Source organism: Lampris incognitus, chromosome 4 (assembly GCF_029633865.1).
Source record: "Lampris incognitus isolate fLamInc1 chromosome 4, fLamInc1.hap2, whole genome shotgun sequence".
In the NCBI taxonomy this organism is placed as follows: domain Eukaryota; kingdom Metazoa; phylum Chordata; class Actinopteri; order Lampriformes; family Lampridae; genus Lampris; species Lampris incognitus.
Window position 1 is genome coordinate 2,750,452 of NC_079214.1, and position 20,242 is coordinate 2,770,693.

The 20,242-nt window shown below is 45.4% G+C and overlaps 1 protein-coding gene across 2 annotated transcripts in view; it reads right to left on the reverse strand.

The window, feature by feature from the left end:
• tead1b (TEA domain family member 1b) overlaps window positions 1–18,212 on the reverse strand; it is a 158,431-nt gene extending 140,219 nt beyond the window's left edge. For both annotated transcript variants that reach the window (XM_056278348.1, XM_056278347.1), the window contains exons 1-2: window positions 17,841–18,212; window positions 17,122–17,269 (exon numbers count right to left, since the gene is read on the reverse strand). The gene's annotated coding sequence lies outside the window, so the exon portion shown is untranslated. The remainder of the gene's footprint in view (window positions 1–17,121; window positions 17,270–17,840) is intronic.
• Between the last annotated feature and the right edge of the window lie 2,030 nt (window positions 18,213–20,242).

Below are 20,242 nucleotides of genomic sequence, written 5' to 3' on the forward strand. Positions count from 1 at the left end.
AATCAAACTGTATCTGATTTATGTGAATACACAACACGGTGGGTCTACATGAGATCTTTCTTCCTTTGGAAAGATTAAGAAAGAAAAACTGTCAGGAATCATCACCAGCACGTCTAACCTGGTACGGTCCTCACCACCAGGATATCCTCCTAGCATCCACCTGCAGCATATCAACCACAGTACACACACAGGAACCCATCACAGTACAGCCCACACTTCTTCTTCTTCCCCCTTTTTCTCCCCAGTTGTACTTGGCCAATTACCCCCACTCTTCTGAGCCATCTCGGTCTCTGCTCCAGCCCCTCTGCTGATCCAGGGAGGGCTGCAGACTACCACAGGCCTCCTCCCATACACATGGAGTCACCAGCCGCTTCTTTTCACCTGACAGTGAGGAGTTTCACCAGGGGGACGTAGCGCGAGGGAGGATCACGCTATTCCCCCCACTTCCCCCTCCCCCCTTGAAAAGACGCCCTGATCGACCAGAGGAGGTGCTAGTGCAGCGGCCAGGACACATACCCACATCTGGCTTCCCACCCGTAGACGGGGGCCAATTGTGTCTGTAGGGACACCCAACCAAGCCGGAAGTAACACAGGGATTCGAACCGACGATCCCCGTGTTAGTAGGCAACAGAATAGACTGCTACGCCACCCGGACGCCCCGCACACTTCTTTTTAATCAGACACATACCAGATGACGTGGAACAACTAAACCTCAGACTGCACATGGATAGATGTTAAGCGAGAGAATAAACACAAAGCAAGGTCTCATCAATGGTGGAAACAAAAGAGACATGTTGTGGTGAACAAAAGAGACGTGGTGAACAAAAGAGACGTGGTGAACAAAAGAGACGTGGTGAACAAAAGAGACATGTTGTGGTGAACAAAAGAGACGTGGTGAACAGAAGAGACATGTTGTGGTGAACAAAAGAGACGTGGTGAACAAAAGAGACGTGGTGAACAGAAGAGATATGTTGTGGTGAACAAGAGACATGTTGTGGTGAACAAAAGACATGTTGTGGTGAACAAAAGACATGTTGTGGTGAACAAAAGAGACATGGTGTGGTGAACAAAAGACATGTGGTGAACAAGAGACATGTTGTGGTGAACAAAAGACATGTTGTGGTGCACAAAAGAGACATGTTGTGGTGAACAAAAGAGACATGGTGTGGTGAACAAAAGAGACATGTTGTGGTGAACAAAAGACATGTTATGGTGAATAAAAGAGACATGTTGTGGTGAACAAAAGAGACATGGTGTGGTGAACAAAAGAGACATGTTGTGGTGAACAAAAGACATGTTGTGGTGAACAAAAGACATGTTGTGGTTAACAAGAGACATGTTGTGGTGAACAAAAAAGACAAGTTGTGGTGAACAAGAGACATGTGGTGAACAAGAGACACGGTGTGGTGAACAAAAGAGACATGGTGTGGTGAACAAGAGACATGTGGTGAACAAAAGAGACATGTTGTGGTGAACAAAAGAGACATGTTGTGGTGAACAAAAGAGACCTGGTGTGGTGAACAAGAGACATGTGGTGAACAAAAGAGACATGTTGTGGTGAACAAAAGAGACATGTTGTGGTGAACAAGAGACATGTGGTGAACAAGAGACATGTTGTGGTGAACAAAAGAGACATGTTGTGGTGAACAGGAGAGACATGTTGTGGTGAACAAAAGAGACATGTTGTGGTGAACAAAAGAGATGTGGTGAACAAAAGAGATTTGGTGAACAAAAGAGACATGTTGTGGTGAACAAAAGAGACATGTTGTGGTGAACAAGAGAGACATGTTGTGGTGAACAAAAGAGACATGTTGTGGTGAACAAGAGAGACATGTTGTGGTGAACATAAGAGACATGTTGTGGTGAACAAGAGACGTGGTGAACAAGAGACATGTTGTGGTGAACAAAAGAGACATGTTGTGGTGAACAGGAGAGACATGTTGTGGTGAACAAAAGAGACATGTTGTGGTGAACAAAAGAGATGTGGTGAACAAAAGAGATTTGGTGAACAAAAGAGACATGTTGTGGTGAACAAAAGAGACATGTTGTGGTGAACAAGAGAGACATGTTGTGGTGAACAAAAGAGACATGTTGTGGTGAACAAGAGAGACATGTTGTGGTGAACATAGGAGACATGTTGTGGTGAACAAAAGAGACATGTTGTGGTGAACAAGAGAGACATGTTGTGGTGAACAAAAGAGACATGTTGTGGTGAACAAAAGAGACATGTGGTGAACAAGAGACATGTGGTGAACAAAAAAGACAAGTTGTGGTGAACAAGAGACATGTGGTGAACAAGAGACATGGTGTGGTGAACAAAAGAGACATGTTGTGGTGAACAAGAGACATGTGGTGAACAAAAGAGACATGTTGTGGTGAACAAAAGAGACATGTTGTGGTGAACAAAAGAGACATGTTGTGGTGAACAAGAGACATGTTGTGGTGAACAAAAGAGACATGTTGTGGTAAACAAAAGAGATGTGGTGAACAAAAGAGACATGTTGTGGTGAACAAGAGAGACATGTTGTGGTGAACAAAAGAGACATGTTGTGGTGAACAAAAGAGACAGGTGGTGAACAAGAGACATGTGGTGAACAAAAAAGACAAGTTGTGGTGAACAAGAGACATGTGGTGAACAAGAGACATGGTGTGGTGAACAAAAGAGACATGTTGTGGTGAACAAGAGACATGTGGTGAACAAAAGAGACATGTTGTGGTGAACAAAAGAGACATGTTGTGGTGAACAAGAGACATGTTGTGGTGAACAAAAGAGACATGTGGTGAACAAGAGACATGTGGTGAACAAAAGAGACATGTGGTGAACAAAAGAGACATGTTGTGGTGAACAAGAGAGACATGTTGTGGTGAACAAAAGAGACATGTTGTGGTGAACAAAAGAGACATGTTGTGGTAAACAAAAAAGACGTGGTGAACAAAAGAGACATGTTGTGGTGAACAAGAGACATGTGGTGAACAAAAGAGATGTGGTGAACAAAAGAGACATGTTGTGGTAAACAAGAGACATGTGGTGAACAAGAGATGTTGTGGTGAACAAAAGAGACATGTTGTGGTGAACAAGAGAGACATGTTGTGGTGAACAAAAGAGACATGTTGTGGTGAACAAAAGAGATGTGGTGAACAAAAGAGACATGTTGTGGTGAACAAGAGAGACATGTTGTGGTGAACAAAAGAGACATGTTGTGGTGAACAAAAGAGACATGTTGTGGTGAACAAAAAAGACAAGTTGTGGTGAACAAGAGACATGTGGTGAACAAGAGACATGGTGTGGTGAACAAAAAAGACATGTTGTGGTGAACAAAAGAGACATGTGGTGAACAAGAGACATGGTGTGGTGAACAAAAGAGACATGGTGTGGTGAACAAGAGACATGTGGTGAACAAAAGAGACATGTTGTGGTGAACAAAAGAGACATGTTGTGGTGAACAAAAGAGACATGTTGTGGTAAACAAAAAAGACGTGGTGAACAAAAGAGACATGTTGTGGTGAACAAGAGACATGTGGTGAACAAAAGAGACATGTTGTGGTGAACAAAAGAGACATGTTGTGGTGAACAAGAGACATGTTGTGGCGAACAAAAGAGACATGCTGTGGTGAACAAAAGAGACATGTTGTGGTGAACAAAAGAGACATGCTGTGGTGAACAAAAGAGACATGCTGTGGTGAATAAAAGAGGCATGTTGTGGTGAATAGAAGACATGTTGTAGTGAACAAAAGAGACATGCTGTGGTGAACAAAAGAGGCATGTTGTGGTGAACAAAAGAGACATGCTGTGGTGAACAAAAGAGGCATGCTGTGGTGAACAAAAGAGGCATGTTGTGGTGAACAAAAGAGACATGTTGTGGTGAACAAAAGAGACATGTTGTGGTGAATAAAAGAGACATGCTGTGGTGAATAAAAGAGGCATGTTGTGGTGAATAGAAGACATGTTGTGGTGAATAGAAGACATGTTGTAGTGAACAAAAGAGACATGTTGTGGTGAACAAAAGAGACATGCTGTGGTGAACAAAAGAGGCATGTTGTGGTGAACAAAAGAGACATGCTGTGGTGAATAAAAGAGGCATGTTGTGGTGAATAGAAGACATGTTGTGGTGAATAGAAGACATGTTGTAGTGAACAAAAGAGACATGCTGTGGTGAACAAAAGAGACATGCTGTGGTGAACAAAAGAGACATGTTGTGGTGAACAAAAGAGACATGCTGTGGTGAATAAAAGAGGCATGTTGTGGTTAATAGAAGACATGTTGTGGTGAATAGAAGACATGTTGTGGTGAACCAAAGAGACATGCTGTGGTTAACAAAAGAGACATGTTGTGGTGAACAAAAGAGACATGTTGTGGTGAACAAAAGAGACATGCTGTGGTGAATAAAAGAGGCATGTTGTGGTGAACAAAAGAGACATGTTGTGGTGAACAAAAGAGACATGCTGTGGTGAATAAAAGAGGCATGCTGTGGTGAACAAAAGAGACATGCTGTGGTGAATAGAGGACATGTTGTGGTGAATAGAAGACATGTTGTGGTGAACAAAAGAGACATGCTGTGGTGAACAAAAGAGACATGTTGTGGTGAACAAAAGAGACATGTTGTGGTGAACAAAAGAGACATGGTGTGGTGAACAAAAGAGACATGCTGTGGTGAATAACAGAGACATGTTGTGGTGAATAGAAGACATGTTGTGGTGAATAGAAGACATGTTGTGGTGAACAAAAGAGACATGTGGTGAACAAAAGAGACATGTTGTGGTGAACAAAAGAGACATGCTGTGGTGAATAAAAGAGACATGTTGTGGTGAATAGAAGACATGTTGTGGTGAATAGAAGACATGTTGTGGTGAACAAAAGAGACATGCTGTGGTTAACAAAAGAGACATGTTGTGGTGAACAAAAGAGACATGCTGTGGTGAATAAAAGAGGCATGTTGTGCTGAATAGAAGACATGTTGTGGTGAATAGAAGACATGTTGTGGTGAACAAAAGAGACATGCTGTGGTTAACAAAAGAGACATGTTGTGGTGAACAAAAGAGACATGTTGTGGTGAACAGGTGAACAAAAGAGACATGCTGTGGTGAATAAAAGAGGCATGTTGTGGTGAACAAAAGAGACATGCTGTGGTGAATAAAAGAGGCATGTTGTGGTGAACAAAAGAGACATGCTGTGGTGAATAAAAGAGGCATGTTGTGGTGAACAAAAGAGACATGCTGTGGTGAACAAAAGAGACATGTTGTGGTGAACAAAAGAGACATGTTGTGGTGAACAAAAGAGACATGCTGTGGTGAATAAAAGAGGCATGTTGTGGTGAATAGAAGACATGTTGTGGTGAATAGAAGACATGTGGTGAACAAAAGAGACATGTTGTGGTGAACAAAAGAGACATGTTGTGGTGAACAAAAGAGACATGTTGTGGTGAACAAAAGAGACATGTTGTGGTGAACAAAAGAGACATGTTGTGGTGAACAAAAGAGACATGCTGTGGTGAATAAAAGAGGCATGTTGTGGTGAATAGAAGACATGTTGTGGTGAATAGAAGACATGTTGTAGTGAACAAAAGAGACATGTTGTGGTGAACAAAAGAGACATGCTGTGGTGAACAAAAGAGGCATGTTGTGGTGAACAAAAGAGACATGCTGTGGTGAATAAAAGAGGCATGTTGTGGTGAATAGAAGACATGTTGTGGTGAATAGAAGACATGTTGTAGTGAACAAAAGAGACATGCTGTGGTGAACAAAAGAGACATGCTGTGGTGAACAAAAGAGACATGTTGTGGTGAACAAAAGAGACATGTTGTGGTGAATAAAAGAGGCATGTTGTGGTTAATAGAAGACATGTTGTGGTGAATAGAAGACATGTTGTGGTGAACAAAAGAGACATGCTGTGGTTAACAAAAGAGACATGTTGTGGTGAACAAAAGAGACATGTTGTGGTGAACAAAAGAGACATGCTGTGGTGAATAAAAGAGGCATGTTGTGGTGAACAAAAGAGACATGTTGTGGTGAACAAAAGAGACATGCTGTGGTGAATAAAAGAGGCATGCTGTGGTGAACAAAAGAGACATGCTGTGGTGAATAGAGGACATGTTGTGGTGAATAGAAGACATGTTGTGGTGAACAAAAGAGACATGCTGTGGTGAACAAAAGAGACATGTTGTGGTGAACAAAAGAGACATGTTGTGGTGAACAAAAGAGACATGGTGTGGTGAACAAAAGAGACATGCTGTGGTGAATAAAAGAGACATGTTGTGGTGAATAGAAGACATGTTGTGGTGAACAAAAGAGACATGTGGTGAACAAAAGAGACATGTTGTGGTGAACAAAAGAGACATGCTGTGGTGAATAAAAGAGACATGTTGTGGTGAATAGAAGACATGTTGTGGTGAATAGAAGACATGTTGTGGTGAACAAAAGAGACATGCTGTGGTTAACAAAAGAGACATGTTGTGGTGAACAAAAGAGACATGCTGTGGTGAATAAAAGAGGCATGTTGTGCTGAATAGAAGACATGTTGTGGTGAATAGAAGACATGTTGTGGTGAACAAAAGAGACATGCTGTGGTTAACAAAAGAGACATGTTGTGGTGAACAAAAGAGACATGTTGTGGTGAACAGGTGAACAAAAGAGACATGCTGTGGTGAATAAAAGAGGCATGTTGTGGTGAACAGGTGAACAAAAGAGACATGCTGTGGTGAATAAAAGAGGCATGTTGTGGTGAACAAAAGAGACATGCTGTGGTGAATAAAAGAGGCATGTTGTGGTGAACAAAAGAGACATGCTGTGGTGAACAAAAGAGACATGTTGTGGTGAACAAAAGAGACATGTTGTGGTGAACAAAAGAGACATGCTGTGGTGAATAAAAGAGGCATGTTGTGGTGAATAGAAGACATGTTGTGGTGAATAGAAGACATGTGGTGAACAAAAGAGACATGTTGTGGTGAACAAAAGAGACATGTTGTGGTGAACAAAAGAGACATGTTGTGGTGAACAAAAGAGACATGTTGTGGTGAACAAAAGAGACATGTTGTGGTGAACAAAAGAGACATGCTGTGGTGAATAAAAGAGGCATGTTGTGGTGAATAGAAGACATGTTGTGGTGAATAGAAGACATGTGGTGAACAAAAGAGACATGTTGTGGTGAACAAAAGAGACATGTTGTGGTGAACAAAAGAGACATGTTGTGGTGAACAAAAGAGACATGCTGTGGTGAATAAAAGAGGCATGTTGTGGTGAATAGAAGACATGTTGTGGTAAATAGAAGACATGTTGTGGTGAACAAAAGAGACATGGTGTGGTGAACAAAAGAGACATGTTGTGGTGAACAAAAGACATGTGGTGAACAAAAGAGACATGTTGTGGTGAATAAAAGAGACATGTTGTGGTGAAAGTGAACCGACATAAACCTTTTTTCTATCGCTCCTCAGCAATTCCATGAAAGTACTGTTTTACAATTAAGACCTATATCGATAAGACACAGTGGGAGGAGTCTTCTATAGGAACGACTTATTAAGCCAACAGTGAGGATCAAGTCTCTGTGATACCTCCATCCTCTCCCTACTGTCCATCCTTCCATCCTCTCCCTACCGTCCATCCATCTCTCCGTCCTCTCCCTACCGTCCATCCGTCTCTCCGCCCTCTCCCTACAGTCCATCTCTCCATCCTCTCCCTACCGTCCAGCCTCCACATCAAGCTCTTGACAGACTCTCAGCTGTCATCAGACCGATGTTGGACATGGAAGCAGAACCAGAAAGGGAATGTGTGTCACTTCATGGGGGTTGGATTTAAAAAGAAAACTAGCCAATAAATAACAATAATCCACTGATGTGTGTAATTGTTTGATCTACTGAGTCATTCTGCATCATCTGTGGGATTTCTGATCACATGAACAGACGAGTGACAGATTGGGAAGTTCTAAGCTATCTAGCATACAGTGTTCTCCCGTGTCCCTGACGGTTCCTGAGATGTCAGACATGTGAATAACGGAGCAGAGTTGTCGGTATCTTAGTACCTCAGAATCTGTGGACTAATTAGGACTGCCATGGGGAGGTATGAATGTCACCTGTGGAAACACTTGAAGATAACAGATAATTGCATACTGCCGCCTGTGCAGGGTGAACACCATGGAAATGGTCCTTTTTGTGAGGCGCCATGGGGGTGGGGGGCGTGGGGAGTGGGGGGCTAGCCTGCAAAGCAACAAGTGAATGTGGTAACCAGGACGCGGGGGAGGGGGGGGTTGCTGTGACATGGCATTGTGGAAAATGACACTTACCATCAGATTACATAAACCACTCGCCAAGCTGGAATTCAGCTCCTTAAATTAAGAGAAGCCATTTGTCCCGTCAGACAGAGCAAGGTAATGAAACAGCAGATGAGAGGTCTCGAATGTAATTTTCCATGTGGAGTTCTTTTGTGCCGTTATCTCAGAGGGTGCAATAATGATTCTGTGAATGACTTTTGTGCACCCCATAATGGCCCACAGTAGTTAAGGCAACACAGTTGAAAACTATAATTACCGTGTGATTACAAAACTCATGTTTTCTGCATGCTGTAGAGCCATACACCGGCCTCAGCCTAATTATTACAGAAATGTCAAAAGTATGCCACTTTGTCTTTGAGCGACACACAGCCAATTATGCACATTTACAATAACAGACATCACTGAAATTCCATTTGCAGGTTATGTCATTTGAATAGATTAATTATCTCTGGAATAACATGTTTGTGGAATGAAAAGTGGAGCACGTCTATGTGCCAGGTCCTTGAGAAACCGAGTTACGGGCTTCAGAGAATATCCCAAAAAAGAAAAAAAACAGATACTCTGAATGCTATTCACTGAAGTGGCTGCAGCATTTCAGCGTGTAACGCCGAGGGTGAAGTTCGGCCATGCAGAGATCCTCTACGATAAATCAAAATGTCGAAAACAATGCCCTGATGAACACGAGGATCAGCCTGTCTTATTAAGAAACACAACCAGGCTGTAATTCCACCAAAGAAGAGTCAACGTGATGCAGAGACAGGGATAAACCCTTCACCAGGGTCATAAGACACACATTCTCAAATTCAATAAAATTCTATATCATGAAAGTACACTTGTACGTCACGTTGCACCTGAGAGAAAATCCCTGATGTGTTGTGTAGGACGTTGTCCTCGGGGTTTCATGACTTAATCTGCACAATGAGGAGTACTGACGAATCAGTAAACAAGCTTTTCAAAGTCAATTTCCAAATGTCCAAAGATGGAGGGGCTAGCAAGCTCGCTAATAGTCCCTCTGTTCTCGCCCAGGTATTTGTTTCATGCCTCCTTAAACAGCAGTGAATCTGTCTGATGTCATCCGGCTCAAATCTGAGACCTGGACTCAGCCTCCATCAAGCCTCTCTGGGATCAATCTCTGTTTGCGGTGCACGAGATTGATTTACAGGTGCTATCAAAGCAGTCCAATCTGCCTTGCTCAAACTGCAGACAGATAGCACCGCCACCATGCAGCCAGCCGCTCAGCCGTCCCGCCTGCTCGCCACACACACACACCAGCCAAGGTAAACAACCATCAACCAAACACAGAACATCACTTGTTGCACTGCCGACTGGACCCCACCTCTGAAATAAAACAAGGCATTCTGCCGTCCATACCAAATGTGTCATGAAGGCATGGAGGAGGTTCTCTTTATAAAGCTATGCCATGCATTCCAGCCTGCGTAGCGCGCTGTCACACGGCGCTGCAGCGACGGCAACACATAAAGCTCCGGAAATTAAAGCAGTAAATAAAGGTCCGTCAGATAAAGGATCTCCTGACAGTTATGAGAGTGGAGCCGGTCCAGCGCTGCTCGCCGGCTCATCCAGCATACGTGCAGACGGGCATGAAAAAAACAACAACAACAACAACAAATGACAGAGATGAGCACGACGGCCACCATTTGCATGTGGCTGTGCAGGTCCATCTGTAGCCCCGTCTCACCTCTTCTATATTTACTCTGCTTTTTCCCCTCTTTCTGTTCCCCCTCTTTCTGTTTCGCCTCTTTTCCTCCACTCCTGCACAAGTCCTGCACATCAGGTGACACTTCTACAATCCCAGCAGAAAAGTCAAGTGCCATTTTTCTTCCAGAAAACACCCTGCTTTGTTGTCATTGTGGGGATTATTTATTGTGTTTTTCATATCTTTATGTGTACTTGTAGTTCCCGTCTAGGCCGCTGTGACACACTGAAGCTTGGAGGCGTCACCGTCCTTACGGAGACATGCTGGTTGAACCAGCATAACCAGTACAAACTGAGTCACAGCGAAGGACAAATAACATTACATAAATCTGTCTGACCACCATCACAGGGATACTGGTTTACCTCATCCAACCCTCAGAGCTCACACCTGTCCTCTGCTGGAACGGCAGGGTGGGCTGACAGCGTAATGTTCTTCTGACACTATATTCAGGCTAATTGCTGGAATGTTCATTTTAAAACGTGATGTTAAAACAGGCACATTTTTAGGGCCAATTCAACAGTTAAGAGATATTCTGCTTAACCTCTTGAAGCTCTACATAAATCCGTCTTAACAAGGATCCTCCTGAACAAAGCCCTGAATATAATCACTGGGAGCCGTTCAAATGACGTGTACTCTGACGGCTTTACTACGAGAAAGCACCGAGCGCCGTCGAACCCACCGTACGGGCAACCCAGTTCACCAACAATGCAGGTCACAACGTCTCCAGTTCTGTCTCGCAGAAAACCAAGGACAGAGAAAATCCTTCAGCTGGGTGTTCAGACGGTCCAAATGTATTACAGAGGGCTGATTGATCCTTCAACACAATTCATCATTCCAATAAATCTCCATTTAAATCTGAGATGGACCAATCTGTCCTTCCATGACAGCATGCTGTGTGCACCACGTTTAACAAATTACAATAAAACACAGTACAGACAGCTTCACTGATGCATAATTGAAAGAAGGTCACTGGGACATTAATGTGAAACTGATCAAAAAGTTAAAACTTCATTTTCACCTGTGGAAATATTCCCATTGTGAGGCCGTTCACTGCCGTGACTGAACCATCTGAAGCCAAGCGTGGAGTCATCAGCGTAACGTGGCCTGGCTAGCTTCAGCGGATGCCGATCTCGCGTGGCCAAGCGCCGCCTTGTAAGAATGAGCAGCCCTGCATGCGTGACTACAGCAGATGGATTTAACAATGTGTTGCCTTTTACAACGATTTCTGGTTTATCAAACAGTTTTCGAGATCAGAGTCTGTCTGAAAAACTAATCCCATAGCAAACTGCAAGTAGAGCATTTAGCCGTTCAGTCAACAGCGTCAGTAGGAAGGAGATGGAAACGTTTCAGGGATTGAACATATCTTATGGGAAACTTCAATGTCAGTCATTCCTTTAGTTACTCAACCTTCGTACAATGTGCTGCTCCCACGATAAATGTACTGCCACTGTCTCTCCTTTTGACATTTTAGCGAAAATTCCTGGAATGAATCCAAGTTTCCATCTGTTCCTCTTAGGTGGCAGACTTTGACTGACATGAAAATCATTAAAACGAGCTTGAAGGAACACATGCTGTCAATAAGCAGAACTTACCTGGACATTTAGAAAGGTGAAACCCCAACAGAGAAGCGTGTAAACCTTCAGCCCAACAGAGACATGGGCAGAAAAGTGCTCAGTCAAAGACAGAGTGGCTTACCGGTTTATAAGATTTAACCATATTTCACTAGTCAACAGGAACATCTCTACCATTCATAAACAGAGAGCACAACGTCAGGAGCAGAGGAAAGCATGGCACGGCTGCACCTCGACTCAAACCGATTCCCCTCCTGCACCGGCCACAGCGAGCATGCTAATGCAGGAGAGAAGCCCTGGAGTCTGGCTGTGTCTGAATCCAGTGCACCTCCGGCCACAGGAGGCTGCCCGATCTGTGTCGGCCATGATAACAATAGAGCAGCCATTGATGAAAGGTCTTGTGGGGATTTATTACAAGCAGCAGCCTGGGGAATACGGTGCCAGAGAGACTGAATTGGCCACGTTTGAATACAGGCCGCAAATTACAAACAGTTTCAGTAAATGAAGTGACTGTGCCTTTGTTCCATGGGCGTACATCTTCTTCTCGCTAGTGGGAAGCCCTGCACTTAAAACCACCGCCGCCACAGCGGCCCGCGCCGGCAGAGGAAGTTGTTGAAGTCTGGATTTCCTGCTTTCACTGTGGCCAAGAAACCAAATGTTTATAGTGGTTTCAGAAAGTGACTCATCTAATGATTCATGGTTTATATATTGCAGAAAAACTGGGTCTCATCATGAGGACGTTAATTTTAATTTTGTTTTAATCCAAATGAAGACGTAGATGAGTGAGAGACGGATGGCAGAGAAAGTGGAATGTCTCCATATACAAATCATTTCTGAATAAGTGCACTTTAATGAAGGGTGATCACGGGCCCCTCTGGAAGGCTTCAGCGTTACGAGGGCAGGTCAGTCATTTGATTTTCTCATGCACACATGGGAAACATCAGCCAGTCCAACAGACAGTAAAATAACTTACTGAGCCAGCGTGGTAATTCAGGGACACATCTGTGCAAATGTGTCACACAGCATCACTTCACTTCTAAAATCCCCAGCTCAGTTTGATACCTGGTCACCTACAGTAAAAACGCACCAGCAACACCTGGAGCCTTCATCGATAGTCTTCCTCATCTCTGTTGTGATGGAAACACCGGGTGTACATGTCAGTAACTATCTGCAATACCAAGACAGCAAAATGCAGGCTAATTTCAGGTTGCTGGAAAAATCACCAACATTTTTCTTTTTCTGGAGAGGTAATAATTCTCATCACCACATCTCTCCTGATCAAACTGACACCGTCCCAAAAGGGCCAAAGACAACAATTTGTCCAGATTTTTTTTTCTCATGTGAAAGTGACTGAGAACAATGGCGTCTGGTGTAAATCATAGGGCCAGTATAGTAAAATGCTTCAACTGTTTGATTTCCAAAGTTCAGAAAACATTTTGTGCCTTTTTACAAAACTTTAAGGCTCCATTCATTGGACTCATTATTACAAACGGTCAAAGGCTGAGCAGTTCAGTGTTAACGGGCGAAAAATTATACATAGCAACTTGGCCATAATTACACATATGGAGACAAAGTGGTAATGCACTTACAGAGGTGGTTGACAAGGCCAAAGTGCACTCAGTAGCGGGCAGTCATTTTATGGCTGCAGCGCTGAAACAGATTGACTTAGATGACGTCTGCAGCCAGCTTTTAATTTCTGGTGGCCGGACTCAAACTGCTCATATTCTGAAATTCCCTTTCTGGAGCTGGGTTTACTTCGGGGCACACCGTCTGGAAGCAGGCGGGAGCATTGTTTTTCTGGAAAACTGGGATGCTTCCGGTTGTCCTTCTACACGAGCAACACGTCTGGTCTCACTATATAACTAATGACCCAGCGTCTGCAAGAAATCAAAGATCATACATCTTTTTTACTAACCAAACACGGCTGCTGCTGCAAAAAAAAAAAAAAAAAAGAACACCGCCATTTTATCATTTTGACTAAACTGGGGAATACATTATGCGTTCATATTCCCATGTGGAACTTCTTGGACACTTATCAGAACAGAATTAGACCATAATCCTGAAGTGCATGTCAAATTGTACTCTCAATTATGTCCAACCGTGTCCAACATCTGTCCGTCCTCCATAAAGAATTCAACAAATTCAGAGGCTGAGAACAAGGACGTGTGTAAAGACCATCTGAGCCACGCTGATCCCAGTGTAAACCAGATAACATCTCGATCACTAGTAACTGTGAAACGCCAGACTTCTTCCATCCTGATCCTCACCGTCACTACGCCACAGAGGAACACGGTTTTACTGCGGACCGCGGTCAGAAATAAAGACGCTCGTATATACTACAGCCTTCAAAATATTTAAGTAAAACAAACAGCGTGGCTGTCAGCTTTTCCTGGGGTTTCTATGGAAATAGGAGTGTTGTCTGACTGAAGGTATAATCTAAACACACCATGCTAAGAATATATGATAAGGGCACACACAGTCAAGACAGGTCATAGGCAGAAAAACAGTCATAATTAGATACCTCATATGAGGCGTCCGAATGTGTCCTGCAAATGTTCAAACCTCCGCTTTGCCGTCAAACCCAACAGTCCTAAATCCAGGCCATCCATCGTGTGTGTTTAAATCCAGGCCATCCTTCGTGTGTGTTTAAAGGCAGCGACCCATTATTCTACAAATGATGATTTGAAGTCTTTCTTTCTCTCTGCTGCTGCAGGGCACCGCCGCTTTTCACAACACGGCCCTTTAGCAAGACAACGAGCTTTCCAGGCGGCATCTTGGGCTCTCTCACCTCCTCCGGTACCACCTTCATCAGCTGCACACGAAGACAGGTCCAGCGGGCCCGCTGGTCAGCGTTTGGTTTGCTTTGTTAGACAACAGCCTGATGCGTCTGGTGGAATACGTCTTCATTCTACGAACCCGGCCTCAACACAGAGTGTGTTGCTGCCACCAGGCCACACGGTCCAGCTGTAAGGAACCGGCTCCATCACAGACTCGGTTCCAGGGTCCATCTCTAACGGATGACTACATGTACACATTACACCTCTGACAGCTGTGACTCGCATCATTATCAACTCATCGATCAACTGATTCAAGGAATCAACTACTCATTAAGTGAGTCCATGTCCAAAGCAAGGACACCCTGAATTCCCAGAAACCAACGTGATGTCTTAAACGATTACTTGGCCCAAAAAAATTATTCACTTTATATCGACACTACATTAGATGTGGGAGGAAGGCAGCCAACGTGTGACCAGCAAGTTTTGTACTTTTAATAGATATATAACTAAAACAATTGATTATCAGTTGACTCATCAGTTAACAGACTTCTCATTTCAGCACTGATGCCTCCGTGTATCTCAAGTGAAACTTGAGCCAACGGTCGTGTTATTTCATGAGTACAGCAAAAACTGTGTTTAAAACCAAATCCAGTTCACCTCCAGCGAGACACAAGGAAAGAGGTGCCAACTTGGCTGTAACGAGCAGCTGATTAACGAGGGCAGCAGGCAGGCAGATGAAGCTCGCTCACGCCACAGGACGGACGGGTCCGTCCGCACGGGGGTCCCCCGAACACAGCAGCAAAACTAAGATGCTACAAGGTTAGTCTGGCCAGCGCCTGTCAGGCGACACCTGTGTGCTTCAAAAGACACAACACACAGCTGCAACTTGCTCGTTTGTTCTACACTTGCACACAAAACGCAAAACGCTGCAGGTGAACAAAGCTAACAGGCTATCAACATGGACGAGTGGCGTGAGACAGCGTCCCGCCGGCCTGGCATTGTCTTCACAATCCACATCCCACCACTGACATGTGCACGTTTCTTTATTGTCAAAACTGAAGACGGTTCGTGGAAAAACTCAAAAAGACTGAAAAATGGATGCACAACTTAAAGAATAAAAATGAACTGATGTGAACTTCCATTGTATGGGTTAATCATCACACGTTAATCATCTATGCATATGTGCTCGAATCCAGTTTTGCATATTAAATCAGGCCTCTAGTCATAGTGTATAAGCCATTTATGAGTCGGTTATTTCATCTTGACCATTAACCTCACACACTACCACAGACAAATATACTGAGGTGCATCCCATACGAGCACACATCATCTATGGCGCCATCTCTCTTAAATTATTTAGCAGTAGTAAAACATAAACTCTATTTTAGTTTCCACACTTGTTTATAACACGCAGGTTTCAAAAGCAGAGACTGATGAGGGCAAAGACAATATGGGATTCCTGCACGTGGACATGTTGTGCAGGCCTCCGTCCAACAGGTCCACCACTTACATAAGAGCAGAACAAAGCATCTATTGCTATCCTGCGTTTTTCTTTTTTCAGCTCCAGCTAGATTTACTTCTGACCATGTGAACGAACGTGTCTGGGATCAGGTCTGACTGAAGTCAGTCTGTTTACTGTAAATGACAAAAGCCATGTCAGAGGACTCCGGCGAGAAACCCCGTCACCTAGGCACTGTTCAGCTGTAATGAAGAACCATGCTCCCATTTAGACAATCCGCCGGCAGCGGTTTGTGACATGTAATTCATGGGAAAGAAGGGGGAAGCCTTTTGGAGCGAGCCAACCACTTGTGTTTGGAGATGAAATGCAGAGCAGAATGAACATTCAAATTATTCAGCAGCCCATCAGTAATTCTACATCCTGACACACAACCGGCACAGAGACAGGAACATCCCGCCCGGCTGGACAGAACCTGCAGACTGGTCCCCTTTGTTCAGCTTGGAAAACTTCTCTGGTTCTTCATAGTGGTGCACGTTTTACAAAAGCAGCTGGAGTGACCTGCAGCTGCTCACCGGGACACTAAAGTACAAGCAGATACAACAGAGACCTGACGGGGCTCTCCTCGTTTACAGGAGGACCGGTCTGAGACGGAGCCCTCGTTCTGCCCTTAAAGCTCTCCAGGTGTCAGAATCCCGCTCCACGCCCCAAGCCCCAAGCCTGGCTCTGAGGACTCTCATCCATCCCACTCCTGCACGCCAGCCTCCGGTGTCAGCCAGGTACCGCCGTCATGTGCCGCTTAGCCACGTCTTAGGAACCATCTGACCCAGCACTGGAGAGCCGGGCAAACTTTTCAGACCAGCCCAGCCCAGCCCAGCCAGCCCAGTGCAGCCCTTCGCCTGGGCTCAGCAGAGCCCGGTAGGAGGCGGATATGCCACGGCAAGAGAGAAACCCGAACAAAAGACCCAGAAGTGGATGTGTTCATACAGGGAGTGGGTCTCCCAGAGGAGCTGCTCAACAGCAGAACCAGCACAACGTCCAGAAACATCAGCCGGAGTCTCTGCACAGGCCTCCACAACGTTACACACACACACACGGACACACACACACACACACACGGACGGACACACTGGGGTGGATGTTTAGCAGAAGAAAGGAGCCTCGAGCTGGGCAGAGGAGGACGGGGTCCGTTCTGCCACAGTCGACGTGATAAACACTTTCCCCCAACCGTCCACCGCGTGTCGGGCCGGTCCGTTTAAAAGTGGACCACCGAACTCAGGCGGTTCGGTTGTTTTTCCGCGACCGACCAAACAACAACAGCAACAACGGCCGTGCGTACTTACACAAAGTTGGACGACGACGGGAACAGAAATCCACCGCGGCGAAGCGTTGAAGCAACAAGTCGGTCGGTCGGTCGGTCGGCGGCGGCGGCGGCGGCGGCTCAGTGCGGCTTTCCCCCCGTCCAGGTCCCCGAGCCGGCCTGGGGCGAGCCTGCGGAGGAAGACAGCAACGCTTTACTCCTCATCTCGTCTCACGCTCGCCTTCATACAATAACAAGAAGAAGAAGAAGAACAAGGAGAAGAAGAAGAAGAACAAGGAGAAGAAGAAGAAGAAGAACAACGAGGAGAAGAAGAAGACGGAGGAGAAGAAGAATGATAAATTAGCTTTTAACAGATCCCCGTTCCCGGCGGGAGCTGGCGAGCTGGTGGCGCAGGACACGCCGCTCTGACGGGCTGTTATGCGGGCGTTATGTCGGGCTTCTGCTCCCGAACATGTCAGGAGGTGTTGGTGGTGCCGTGCACAAGCACCGGGAGGGGGCCGAGTCTCGCCGCCGCCGCCGCAACAGGCGGCAGCGGCGGCGGCGGCGAGACTCGGCCACGCAGCGTGCTCGATGGAAAGAGAGTTGGAAAAGAGGAAGGTGCGCTCGTCTTGCTCAGAAGGCAGACGAGACGCCAGTCTGGACAAAACCGTGAAGCCGCGGCGCACACGACACACCAGCGCGACGCCAACTAACGCAACTCTGCAGCCAGTTCTCACACCGCCAACTAGCATGGAAACTTACCTCCTCCTCCACCACCTCCGCTACTGATCATGCACACACAACAACACGGCCCGCTTTGCGCTTTTTTCTTTTGGAAGGTGATCTTATTAATTTTGGAGAGTGTGTAAAGTTATTCTGGTGTTTTGGGGCCGGTAGGAGAAGGCGTAACGCACTGACAGATGTGAAGAATGCGCGGAATGAGAGCAGGAATGAAATGAACGCAAAGAGCGACTTTCCATCGGGGCGGAGCGACGCGTGACGTCATCCCGAAGCCAGCAGTCATCCTGGAGAACAGGCACGAGGGCAGAAGGAGCGAGTCTGTTGTGACGTCACAGGACGTTCTGACTGCAAACGACAGGGAGAGAGAGAGAGAGAAGGCTGTTCTTTGTTGACTGATTTAAGTAACACTTTTAAAATGCCTTTTAATTTGTCTTTCTTATTGTGCTGTTTGTCATTGTTCTTTTCCAGTCTTTTTCCACTTTACAGCACCGAGCCACACACACACTCACACACATATATACACACACACACACACACACATTCACACACACACACACACACACACACATATATATATATATATTTATATATATATATATATATATATATATATATATATATATATATATATACTTAGCACAGAAAGTGAGGAAATGTGTGTTTGGTAGATTATGTCTTTGTTGTGACAATGCTTCTTGGCAGTAAATCTTATACCGTTGGAAAGCCTGGTTATGTGCCTTTTAAATGGCGCCACATGTGTAAGGAACATGCATTTGTGGGATGAGCTGCAGAGCTGAGTATGTGGGTTGCGCCCATGAAAAATTTGCCAGATCTCCTCTATCAATGCCAAACAGCTTATTTTGCTGCTGCTATTGACTCTTGTGTTGAGCTTCTGGTACCCCAGGTGCTGACCATCAGCTGCCTGATAGAAGATTTACTGCCAAGAAGCTTTGTTACAACAAAGACATCATCTACCAAACACACATTTCCTTACTTTTTGTGCTAAGTTCATATATATATATATATATATATATATATATATATATATATATATATATATATATATATATATAGCCATCCATCCATTATCCAAACCGCTTATCCTACATAGGGTCGCAGGATGCTGGAGCCTATCCCAGCAGTCATTGGACAGCAGGCAGGGAGACACCCTGGACAGGCCGCCAGACTATCACAGGGCCCACACACAAAGTTACAATAAATCCTTAAAAGTTTTGGATTAGGTTTTGAAAAACTTGAATCTGCTTTAGTGGCATGGTGGTGCAATGGTTAGTACGGGCGCCTCACAGCAAGAAGGTTCTGGGTTCAAGCCCACACCGACACCTGGCCATCACCATTGACAACACCGTGGCGACGCCAACTTGAGGACTGCGAGGAGTCTGGGTGTGATCCTGGATGACCAACTGTCATTTGCTGCAAACGTTGCATCGGTTGCTCGCTCCTGCAGATTTCTCCTCTATAACATCAGGAGGATTCTCCCATTCCTCACCGACGAGACGGCACAGGTGCTCATCCAGGCTCTGGTCATCTCCTGGCTGGACTACGGCAACTTCCTCCTTGCTGGCGCCCCGGCGTCGGCCATCAGACCTCTGGAGCTTGTTCAGAAAGCTGCAGGTTGTCTGGTGTTCAACCACCCTAAGTTCTCCCACACAACTCCCCTTCTCATGTCCCTACACTGGCTCCCAGTAGCTGCTCGCATCCAGTTTAAGACTCTGGTGCTAGCCTACAGGGCAGTGAAAGGAGCAGCTCCTTCCTAGCTCCAGGCCATGGTCAAGCCCTACACCCCCGCCCCACCACTTGGCTCTGCTGCCTCGGGACGCCTGGTTGCCCCGTCGCTCAGAGGCCCCTGCTGCCGATCGACCCGGTCCCGGCTCTGTTCTGTCCTGGCCCCACAGTGGTGGAATGAACTCCCCACTGATGTCAGGACAGCGGAGTCGCTGCCCATCTTTCAACACAGGTTGAAAACTCACCTCTTTAAGAACTACTGGTACCCTGTTACTTGTTCTTAGTACTTATTGTATTCACTCATTTAAAAAAAAAACTCTTTCTTGCTCTTTTACTGTAGCACTGGTTTTGCTCTTAGATGCTTGTTTAGATGCACTTATGACCTCTGATGACTAGTAGTTCTCCTGACTTCCTACAGTAAATGATGCACTTATTGTAAGTCGCTTTGGTTAAAAGTGTCAGACTACATGACTGGAATGGAATGTAAGGTAATGTTGTCCAACCTTGGGGGTGGTCCCGGGTCGTCCTCTGTGTGGAGTTTGCATGTTCTCCCCGTGTCTGCGTGGGTTTCCTCCAGGTGCTCCGGTTTCCTCCGACAGTCCAAAGACATGCAGGTCAGGTGAATCAGCCGTACCAAATTGTCCTTAGGTGTGTGTGTGTGTGGGGGGGGGGGTATCCAT